The sequence below is a fragment of the Hemiscyllium ocellatum genome, unplaced genomic scaffold (genome assembly GCF_020745735.1).
Source record: "Hemiscyllium ocellatum isolate sHemOce1 unplaced genomic scaffold, sHemOce1.pat.X.cur. scaffold_1309_pat_ctg1, whole genome shotgun sequence".
NCBI lineage: Eukaryota > Metazoa > Chordata > Chondrichthyes > Orectolobiformes > Hemiscylliidae > Hemiscyllium > Hemiscyllium ocellatum.
In genome coordinates, this window is record NW_026867734.1 from 25,560 (window position 1) to 36,139 (window position 10,580).

General features: G+C 42.4%; 2 non-coding genes across 2 annotated transcripts; both read left to right on the plus strand.

Annotated features, from left to right (window-relative positions):
• Window positions 1-1,540: 1,540 nt before the first annotated feature.
• On the plus strand, window positions 1,541-1,612 carry trnag-ucc (transfer RNA glycine (anticodon UCC)). The gene has a single exon. It is a non-coding gene; the product is annotated as a tRNA-Gly (tRNA).
• A 7,357-nt stretch (window positions 1,613-8,969) lies between these two features.
• trnag-ucc (transfer RNA glycine (anticodon UCC)) lies at window positions 8,970-9,041 on the plus strand. The gene has a single exon. It is a non-coding gene; the product is annotated as a tRNA-Gly (tRNA).
• The last annotated feature ends 1,539 nt before the right edge of the window (window positions 9,042-10,580 follow it).

Genomic DNA, 10,580 nt, shown 5'->3' on the forward strand with positions numbered 1-10,580 from the left:
CATGGAATTGTTAAGGGAAGATAGTGTCGGATGAACTTGACTGATTTGCTTTAAAGGATAAAGAAGAAGGAAGTGTTTGTGATGTAGACCAACCTGATGATAAGAAGAATACTGCATGTGTTTTGAAATAGTTGAGTTCCTCAAGGTTCAGAAACTGAACAGAAATTGCCGGAGAATCTGAGCAGTGTTGCACCTTCAGTGGGGAGAAAGCAGTGTTGCCATTTTGGGTTTGGTATGCCCCATTTGATGAAGTTTCGCAATTCTTTGATTTTTCCCCAGGCTTCAGTATTAGTCACCTGTTTGTCTGGTGTATCTATCACTGATGTGGAATTGGTGTCGGATATCAAATTTGCAGATGATAAAACATTAGTCATTGGTTTTGGGGAAGCTGTCTGCAGACTGTGGAATGCAATTCCCAGTTTGTTTAAATGGACCATTGATTTATTAGTGAGGGACTGGGGGAGGTACTTATTGTGAAAAGCATTGAGATGGATCTTTGATTTACTGTTGCGTGGACAGGGGGATTATGGATTTAAAAAGGAAATGAGGGACAATTTTTTTACACATCGAGTGCTTGGTGCGTGCAATGAACTGTCAGAGAAAGTGGTGGACGCAGGTACAGTTACAACGTTGAAAAGACGCTTGGATAAGTTCACGAATAGGAAAGGTTTAGAGAGATATGACCAAATGCTCGCAAATGGGAAATGTTCAATTGCATGCAGGTGGTTACAGTTGTGTTTGGGGAAATGGTCAGCATAAACTGGCTGGACCTAAGGATCTGTTTCCATGCTGTATGACACTCTGATTGTAAAACTTTGAAAATAAGCCTGGTTTCTCTCCCTCCCAGCTGCGACTCCACCCTCCCCCTCTTCTACAATGTAACAGAGAAAACTACAAATCGATCAAGAGAATGGAAGTGCGGATTAATACAGATTTCTCGAGAGATTTCTGCTTCGTGAACTGTTACCAGGAGTTTCCTCTTCTCCAGAATTACTGCAGCATGTACTCAGTCTAACAGCTCCTTCTTTTTGCCTTTTTGTTTGTGGAAAACCCTTCAGAAATGTTAAAAGCGGAAAGTAGTACAGATGCGGTAAATCAGAAAGAAAAAGCAAAGTTGGTGGGAAAAGTGTATGAAGAGAAAGGCGAAAGTGGGTAGTGCCACTGGTGGAGATGAGAGTGGTGGTGGAAAAGCAGAGCAGGTCAGACAGCATCCGAGGAGCAGGAGAATGGATGTTTGGGGCAAAAGCGTTTGTGAGAAGTTGACAAGTTTTGATTGTGTGACAGATCCCGGGTTGCGGTGAGATTTTGTTGATATTTTAGCTGTGGATTTATCTGAGATGATGATAAATGCTGGTTTGTGTGCATGAGAAAGTGTGAATGAAAAGGTATAATGAGAAGTATGGAACGAGTAAAAGTCAGTCTTTTATTAGTGGTGAATTGCAATATTTCAGCGTAAAATTTGCAAGAAGACTGAAATTTCGAATGAAGAACTATTGGTCGAATTGCACATTAGCTGATGTGTGGAGGACATGTCCCAGTTGCGATGGTGGTATAGTGGTGAGCATAGCTGCCTTCCAAGCAGTTGACCCGGGTTCGATTCCCGGCCATCGCATGCTGTGGCTTTTAAACCGCTCAACACCAAAAAGACCACTTTCCGCAGTGGGAATGAAACACTTCGATATGCACAGAAGCTTGAGTCAGCCACACGAACGGCGCCAAACCTCTGCAGTGCGGTTTCCCACCACTTTGAAATTGAGGAGGGACCCTAGAAGATTAAGGAGTCAGGGCGATACCCGTTTCAAATAAACTGGCGTCTTGACAGAAATCCTGAGTTTTTCATTTTATTTCTAGATTTCACTCCTTTCAACATTACTCGCAGTGTTTTTGTGAAATACAGCCTAATATCAAGTGAAAACTGTCTGGGCAGTCCATTGTTTATGGGCACAGCATTACTTATGATATCAGGTCGGTTATTTTATTTTTGAATCGAAATGTACACCAATCTGATTGTGTCGTGCACAGACAGAATCTGTTTGCTGACTTCATTCACCCTGACAGACTCTTGAGTATTTCTGCGGGTTGGTTGCAATTCCCACTTGTGGTCAGTAGCGGTCACTAACTTGTGCAACAATGAAGTTCCCAGATCAGAGAGAATAAGAAAACAGACAATAATTGTTGCCCTTGTGTTGGACGGTGCAGGTCAGAAATAGGAGGAGTGGAGACCAGCTGCTTTTATATTTCCATTAATGAGCAAATGACTCGGTCAAACTCTGAGAGATGATAGAAATAACCACACGGTGAGTGAAAGTTCAATCCAAGATGAAGCTGAAAAGGAATCACACATTGTTACCTGATGAAGGAGCAGCTATTGCTTCCAAATAAAGCTGTTGGACTATACGCTGGTGTTATGTGGTTTTTAACATTGTCCACTCCAGTCCAACACCGGCCTCTCCACGTCATCATCCAAGATAGTCATCATGGAATTGTTAAGGGAAGATAGTGTCGGATGAACTTGACTGATTTGCTTTAAAGGATAAAGAAGAAGGAAGTGTTTGTGATGTAGACCAACCTGATGATAAGAAGAATACTGCATGTGTTTTGAAATAGTTGAGTTCCTCAAGGTTCAGAAACTGAACAGAAATTGCCGGAGAATCTGAGCAGTGTTGCACCTTCAGTGGGGAGAAAGCAGTGTTGCCATTTTGGGTTTGGTATGTCCCCATTTGATGAAGTTTCGCAATTCTTTGATTTTTCCCCAGGCTTCAGTATTAGTCACCTGTTTGTCTGGTGTATCTATCACTGATGTGGAATTGGTGTCGGATATCAAATTTGCAGATGATAAAACATTAGTCATTGGTTTTGGGGAAGCTGTCTGCAGACTGTGGAATGCAATTCCCAGTTTGTTTAAATGGACCATTGATTTATTAGTGAGGGACTGGGGGAGGTACTTATTGTGAAAAGCATTGAGATGGATCTTTGATTTACTGTTGCGTGGACAGGGGGATTATGGATTTAAAAAGGAAATGAGGGACAATTTTTTTACACATCGAGTGCTTGGTGCGTGCAATGAACTGTCAGAGAAAGTGGTGGACGCAGGTACAGTTACAACGTTGAAAAGACGCTTGGATAAGTTCACGAATAGGAAAGGTTTAGAGAGATATGACCAAATGCTAGCAAATGGGAAATGTTCAATTGCATGCAGGTGGTTACAGTTGTGTTTGGGGAAATGGTCAGCATAAACTGGCTGGACCTAAGGATCTGTTTCCATGCTGTATGACACTCTGATTCTAAAACTTTGAAAATCAGCCTGGTTTCTCTCCCTCCCAGCTGCGACTCCACCCTCCCCCTCTTCTACAATGTAACAGAGAAAACTACAAATCGATCAAGAGAATGGAAGTGCGGATTAATACAGATTTCTCGAGAGATTTCTGCTTCGTGAACTGTTACCAGGAGTTTCCTCTTCTCCAGAATTACTGCAGCATGTACTCAGTCTAAGAGTTCCTTCTTTTTGCCTTTTTGTTTGTGGAAAACCCTTCAGAAATGTTAAAAGCGGAAAGTAGTACAGATGCGGTAAATCAGAAAGAAAAAGCAAAGTTGGTGGGAAAAGTGTATGAAGAGAAAGGCGAAAGTGGGTACTGCCACTGGTGGAGATGAGAGTGGTGGTGGAAAAGCAGAGCAGGTCAGACAGCATCCGAGGAGCAGGAGAATGGATGTTTGGGGCAAAAGCGTTTGTGAGAAGTTGACAAGTTTTGATTGTGCGACAGATCCCGGGTTGCGGTGAGATTTTGTTGATATTTTAGCTGTGGATTTATCTGAGATGATGATAAATGCTGGTTTGTGTGCATGAGAAAGTGTGAATGAAAAGGTATAATGAGAAGTATGGAACGAGTAAAAGTCAGTCTTTTATTAGTGGTGAATTGCAATATTTCAGCGTAAAATTTGCAAGAAGACTGAAATTTCGAATGAAGAACTATTGGTCGAATTGCACATTAGCTGATGTGTGGAGGACATGTCCCAGTTGCGATGGTGGTACAGTGGTGAGCATATCTGACTTCCAAGCCGTTGACCCGGGTTCGATTCCCGGCCATCGCATGCGGCGGCTTTTAAACCGCTCAACACCAAAAAGACCACTTTCCGCAGTGGGAATGAAACACTTCGATATGCACAGAAGCTTGAGTCAGCCACACGAACGGCGCCAAACCTCTGCAGTGCGGTTTCCCACCACTTTGAAATTGAGGAGGGACCCTAGAAGATTAAGGAGTCAGGGCGATACCCGTTTCAAATAAACTGGCGTCTTGACAGAAATCCTGAGTTTTTCATTTTATTTCTAGATTTCCCTCCTTTCAACATTACTCGCAGTGTTTTTGTGAAATACAGCCTAATATCAAGTGAAAACTGTCTGGGCAGTCAATTGTTTATGGGCACAGCATTACTTATGATATCAGGTCGGTTATTTTATTTTTGAATCGAAATGTACACCAATCTGATTGTGTCGTGCACAGACAGAATCTGTTTGCTGACTTCATTCACCCTGACAGACTCTTGAGTATTTCTGCGGGTTGGTTGCAATTCCCACTTGTGGTCAGTAGCGGTCACTAACTTGTGCAACAATGAAGTTCCCAGATCAGAGAGAATAAGAAAACAGACAATAATTGTTGCCCTTGTGTTGGACGGTGCAGGTCAGAAATAGGAGGAGTGGAGACCAGCTGCTTTTATATTTCCATTAATGAGCAAATGACTCGGTAAAACTCTGAGAGATGATAGAAATAACCACACGGTGAGTGAAAGTTCAATCCAAGATGAAGCTGAAAAGGAATCACACGTTGTTACCTGATGAAGGAGCAGCTATTGCTTCCAAATAAAGCTGTTGGACTATACGCTGGTGTTATGTGGTTTTTAACATTGTCCACTCCAGTCCAACACCGGCTCCTCCACGTCATCATCCAAGATAGTCATCATGGAATTGTTAAGGGAAGATAGTGTCGGATGAACTTGACTGATTTGCTTTAAAGGATAAAGAAGAAGGAAGTGTTTGTGATGTAGACCAACCTGATGATAAGAAGAATACTGCATGTGTTTTGAAATAGTTGAGTTCCTCAAGGTTCAGAAACTGAACAGAAATTGCCGGAGAATCTGAGCAGTGTTGCACCTTCAGTGGGGAGAAAGCAGTGTTGCCATTTTGGGTTTGGTATGCCCCATTTGATGAAGTTTCGCAATTCTTTGATTTTTCCCCAGGCTTCAGTATTAGTCACCTGTTTGTCTGGTGTATCTATCACTGATGTGGAATTGGTGTCGGATATCAAATTTGCAGATGATAAAACATTAGTCATTGGTTTTGGGGAAGCTGTCTGCAGACTGTGGAATGCAATTCCCAGTTTGTTTAAATGGACCATTGATTTATTAGTGAGGGACTGGGGGAGGTACTTATTGTGAAAAGCATTGAGATGGATCTTTGATTTACTGTTGCGTGGACAGGGGGATTATGGATTTAAAAAGGAAATGAGGGACAATTTTTTTACACATCGAGTGCTTGGTGCGTGCAATGAACTGTCAGAGAAAGTGGTGGACGCAGGTACAGTTACAACGTTGAAAAGACGCTTGGATAAGTTCACGAATAGGAAAGGTTTAGAGAGATATGACCAAATGCTCGCAAATGGGAAATGTTCAATTGCATGCAGGTGGTTACAGTTGTGTTTGGGGAAATGGTCAGCATAAACTGGCTGGACCTAAGGATCTGTTTCCATGCTGTATGACACTCTGATTGTAAAACTTTGAAAATCAGCCTGGTTTCTCTCCCTCCCAGCTGCGACTCCACCCTCCCCCTCTTCTACAATGTAACAGAGAAAACTACAAATCGATCAAGAGAATGGAAGTGCGGATTAATACAGATTTCTCGAGAGATTTCTGCTTCGTGAACTGTTACCAGGAGTTTCCTCTTCTCCAGAATTACTGCAGCATGTACTCAGTCTAAGAGTTCCTTCTTTTTGCCTTTTTGTTTGTGGAAAACCCTTCAGAAATGTTAAAAGCGGAAAGTAGTACAGATGCGGTAAATCAGAAAGAAAAAGCAAAGTTGGTGGGAAAAGTGTATGAAGAGAAAGGCGAAAGTGGGTACTGCCACTGGTGGAGATGAGAGTGGTGGTGGAAAAGCAGAGCAGGTCAGACAGCATCCGAGGAGCAGGAGAATGGATGTTTGGGGCAAAAGCGTTTGTGAGAAGTTGACAAGTTTTGATTGTGTGACAGATCCCGGGTTGCGGTGAGATTTTGTTGATATTTTAGCTGTGGATTTATCTGAGATGATGATAAATGCTGGTTTGTGTGCATGAGAAAGTGTGAACGAAAAGGTATAATGAGAAGTATGGAACGAGTAAAAGTCAGTCTTTTATTAGTGGTGAATTGCAATATTTCAGCGTAAAATTTGCAAGAAGACTGAAATTTCGAATGAAGAACTATTGGTCGAATTGCACATTAGCTGATGTGTGGAGGACATGTCCCAGTTGCGATGGTGGTATAGTGGTGAGCATATCTGACTTCCAAGCCGTTGACCCGGGTTCGATTCCCGGCCATCGCATGCGGCGGCTTTTAAACCGCTCAACACCAAAAAGACCACTTTCCGCAGCGGGAATGAAACACTTCGATATGCACAGAAGCTTGAGTCAGCCACACGAACGGCGCCAAACCTCTGCAGTGCGGTTTCCCACCACTTTGAAATTGAGGAGGGACCCTAGAAGATTAAGGAGTCAGGGCGATACCCGTTTCAAATAAACTGGCGTCTTGACAGAAATCCTGAGTTTTTCATTTTATTTCTAGATTTCCCTCCTTTCAACATTACTCCCAGTGTTTTTGTGAAATACAGCCTAATATCAAGTGAAAACTGTCTGGGCAGTCAATTGTTTATGGGCACAGCATTACTTATGATATCAGGTCGGTTATTTTATTTTTGAATCGAAATGTACACCAATCTGATTGTGTCGTGCACAGACAGAATCTGTTTGCTGACTTCATTCACCCTGACAGACTCTTGAGTATTTCTGCGGGTTGGTTGCAATTCCCACTTGTGGTCAGTAGCGGTCACTAACTTGTGCAACAATGAAGTTCCCAGATCAGAGAGAATAAGAAAACAGACAATAATTGTTGCCCTTGTGTTGGACGGTGCAGGTCAGAAATAGGAGGAGTGGAGACCAGCTGCTTTTATATTTCCATTAATGAGCAAATGACTCGGTAAAACTCTGAGAGATGATAGAAATAACCACACGGTGAGTGAAAGTTCAATCCAAGATGAAGCTGAAAAGGAATCACACGTTGTTACCTGATGAAGGAGCAGCTATTGCTTCCAAATAAAGCTGTTGGACTATACGCTGGTGTTATGTGGTTTTTAACATTGTCCACTCCAGTCCAACACCGGCTCCTCCACGTCATCATCCAAGATAGTCATCATGGAATTGTTAAGGGAAGATAGTGTCGGATGAACTTGACTGATTTGCTTTAAAGGATAAAGAAGAAGGAAGTGTTTGTGATGTAGACCAACCTGATGATAAGAAGAATACTGCATGTGTTTTGAAATAGTTGAGTTCCTCAAGGTTCAGAAACTGAACAGAAATTGCCGGAGAATCTGAGCAGTGTTGCACCTTCAGTGGGGAGAAAGCAGTGTTGCCATTTTGGGTTTGGTATGCCCCATTTGATGAAGTTTCGCAATTCTTTGATTTTACCCCAGGCTTCAGTATTAGTCACCTGTTTGTCTGGTGTATCTATCACTGATGTGGAATTGGTGTCGGATATCAAATTTGCAGATGATAAAACATTAGTCATTGGTTTTGGGGAAGCTGTCTGCAGACTGTGGAATGCAATTCCCAGTTTGTTTAAATGGACCATTGATTTATTAGTGAGGGACTGGGGGAGGTACTTATTGTGAAAAGCATTGAGATGGATCTTTGATTTACTGTTGCGTGGACAGGGGGATTATGGATTTAAAAAGGAAATGAGGGACAATTTTTTTACACATCGAGTGCTTGGTGCGTGCAATGAACTGTCAGAGAAAGTGGTGGACGCAGGTACAGTTACAACGTTGAAAAGACGCTTGGATAAGTTCACGAATAGGAAAGGTTTAGAGAGATATGACCAAATGCTCGCAAATGGGAAATGTTCAATTGCATGCAGGTGGTTACAGTTGTGTTTGGGGAAATGGTCAGCATAAACTGGCTGGACCTAAGGATCTGTTTCCATGCTGTATGACACTCTGATTCTAAAACTTTGAAAATCAGCCTGGTTTCTCTCCCTCCCAGCTGCGACTCCACCCTCCCCCTCTTCTACAATGTAACAGAGAAAACTACAAATCGATCAAGAGAATGGAAGTGCGGATTAATACAGATTTCTCGAGAGATTTCTGCTTCGTGAACTGTTACCAGGAGTTTCCTCTTCTCCAGAATTACTGCAGCATGTACTCAGTCTAAGAGTTCCTTCTTTTTGCCTTTTTGTTTGTGGAAAACCCTTCAGAAATGTTAAAAGCGGAAAGTAGTACAGATGCGGTAAATCAGAAAGAAAAAGCAAAGTTGGTGGGAAAAGTGTATGAAGAGAAAGGCGAAAGTGGGTACTGCCACTGGTGGAGATGAGAGTGGTGGTGGAAAAGCAGAGCAGGTCAGACAGCATCCGAGGAGCAGGAGAATGGATGTTTGGGGCAAAAGCGTTTGTGAGAAGTTGACAAGTTTTGATTGTGTGACAGATCCCGGGTTGCGGTGAGATTTTGTTGATATTTTAGCTGTGGATTTATCTGAGATGATGATAAATGCTGGTTTGTGTGCATGAGAAAGTGTGAATGAAAAGGTATAATGAGAAGTATGGAACGAGTAAAAGTCAGTCTTTTATTAGTGGTGAATTGCAATATTTCAGCGTAAAATTTGCAAGAAGACTGAAATTTCGAATGAAGAACTATTGGTCGAATTGCACATTAGCTGATGTGTGGAGAACATCTCCCAGTTGCGATGGTGGTATAGTGGTGAGCATAGCTGCCTTCCAAGCAGTTGACCCGGGTTCGATTCCCGGCCATCGCATGCTGCGGCTTTTAAACCGCTCAACACCAAAAAGACCACTTTCCGCAGTGGGAATGAAACACTTCGATATGCACAGAAGCTTGAGTCAGCCACACGAACGGCGCCAAACCTCTGCAGTGCGGTTTCCCACCACTTTGAAATTGAGGAGGGACCCTAGAAGATTAAGGAGTCAGGGCGATATCCGTTTCAAATAAACTGGCGTCTTGACAGAAATCCTGAGTTTTTCATTTTATTTCTAGATTTCCCTCCTTTCAACATTACTCGCAGTGTTTTTGTGAAATACAGCCTAATATCAAGTGAAAACTGTCTGGGCAGTCCATTGTTTATGGGCACAGCATTACTTATGATATCAGGTCGGTTATTTTATTTTTGAATCGAAATGTACACCAATCTGATTGTGTCGTGCACAGACAGAATCTGTTTGCTGACTTCATTCACCCTGACAGACTCTTGAGTATTTCTGCGGGTTGGTTGCAATTCCCACTTGTGGTCAGTAGCGGTCACTAACTTGTGCAACAATGAAGTTCCCAGATCAGAGAGAATAAGAAAACAGACAATAATTGTTGCCCTTGTGTTGGACGGTGCAGGTCAGAAATAGGAGGAGTGGAGACCAGCTGCTTTTGTATTTGCATTAATGAGCAAATTACTCGGTAAAACTCTGAGAGATGATAGAAATAACCACACGGTGAGTGAAAGTTTAATCCACGATGAATTTGGAAAAAAACGCACATTGTTACCTGAAGAAGGAGCAACTATTGCTTCCAAATAAAGCTGTTGGACTATAAGCTGGTGTTACGTGGTTTTTAACATTGTCCACTACAGTCCAACACCAGCTCCTCCACGCCATCATCCAAGATAGTCATCATGGAATTGTTAAGGGTAGGCAGTGTCGGATGAACTTGACTGATTTTCTTTAAAGGATAAAGAATGAAGGAGGTGTTTGTGATGTAGACCAACCTGATGGTAAGAAGAATGCTGCATGTGTTTTGAAAAACTTCAGTTCCTCAAGGTTCAGAAACTGAACAGAAATTGCCGGAGAATCTGCGCAGTGTTGCACCTTCAGTGGGGAGAAAGCAGAGTTGACATTTTGAGTTTGGTACGTCCCCATTTGATGAAGTTTCGCAATTCTTTGATTTTTCCTCAGGCTTCAGTATTAGTCGCCTGTTTATCTGGTGTATCTATCACTGATGTGGAATTGGTGTCGGATATCAAATTTGCAGATGATAAAACATTAGTCATTGGTTTTGGGGAAGCTGTCTGCAGACTGTGGGGAGATTTACATCAGCTGGTGAGCTGCACAGAAAAGCTGTGAAAAAGGATTCGATCTGGAGAAGGTTGGGATTCAGTGAACGATCACTGGTTCCACATCTATCATCCTCTCTTCAGACTGGTCAACATGAACCGGCAGAGATCTTAACTGTCCCCGAAATCTTAGAACAAAGAACATTGAAAAATACAGCACAGTATAGTCTCTTCGGCCTTCGATGTTGCGCCGACCAAAGCCTACCTAACCTACACTAGCCCAATAACCTCCATATG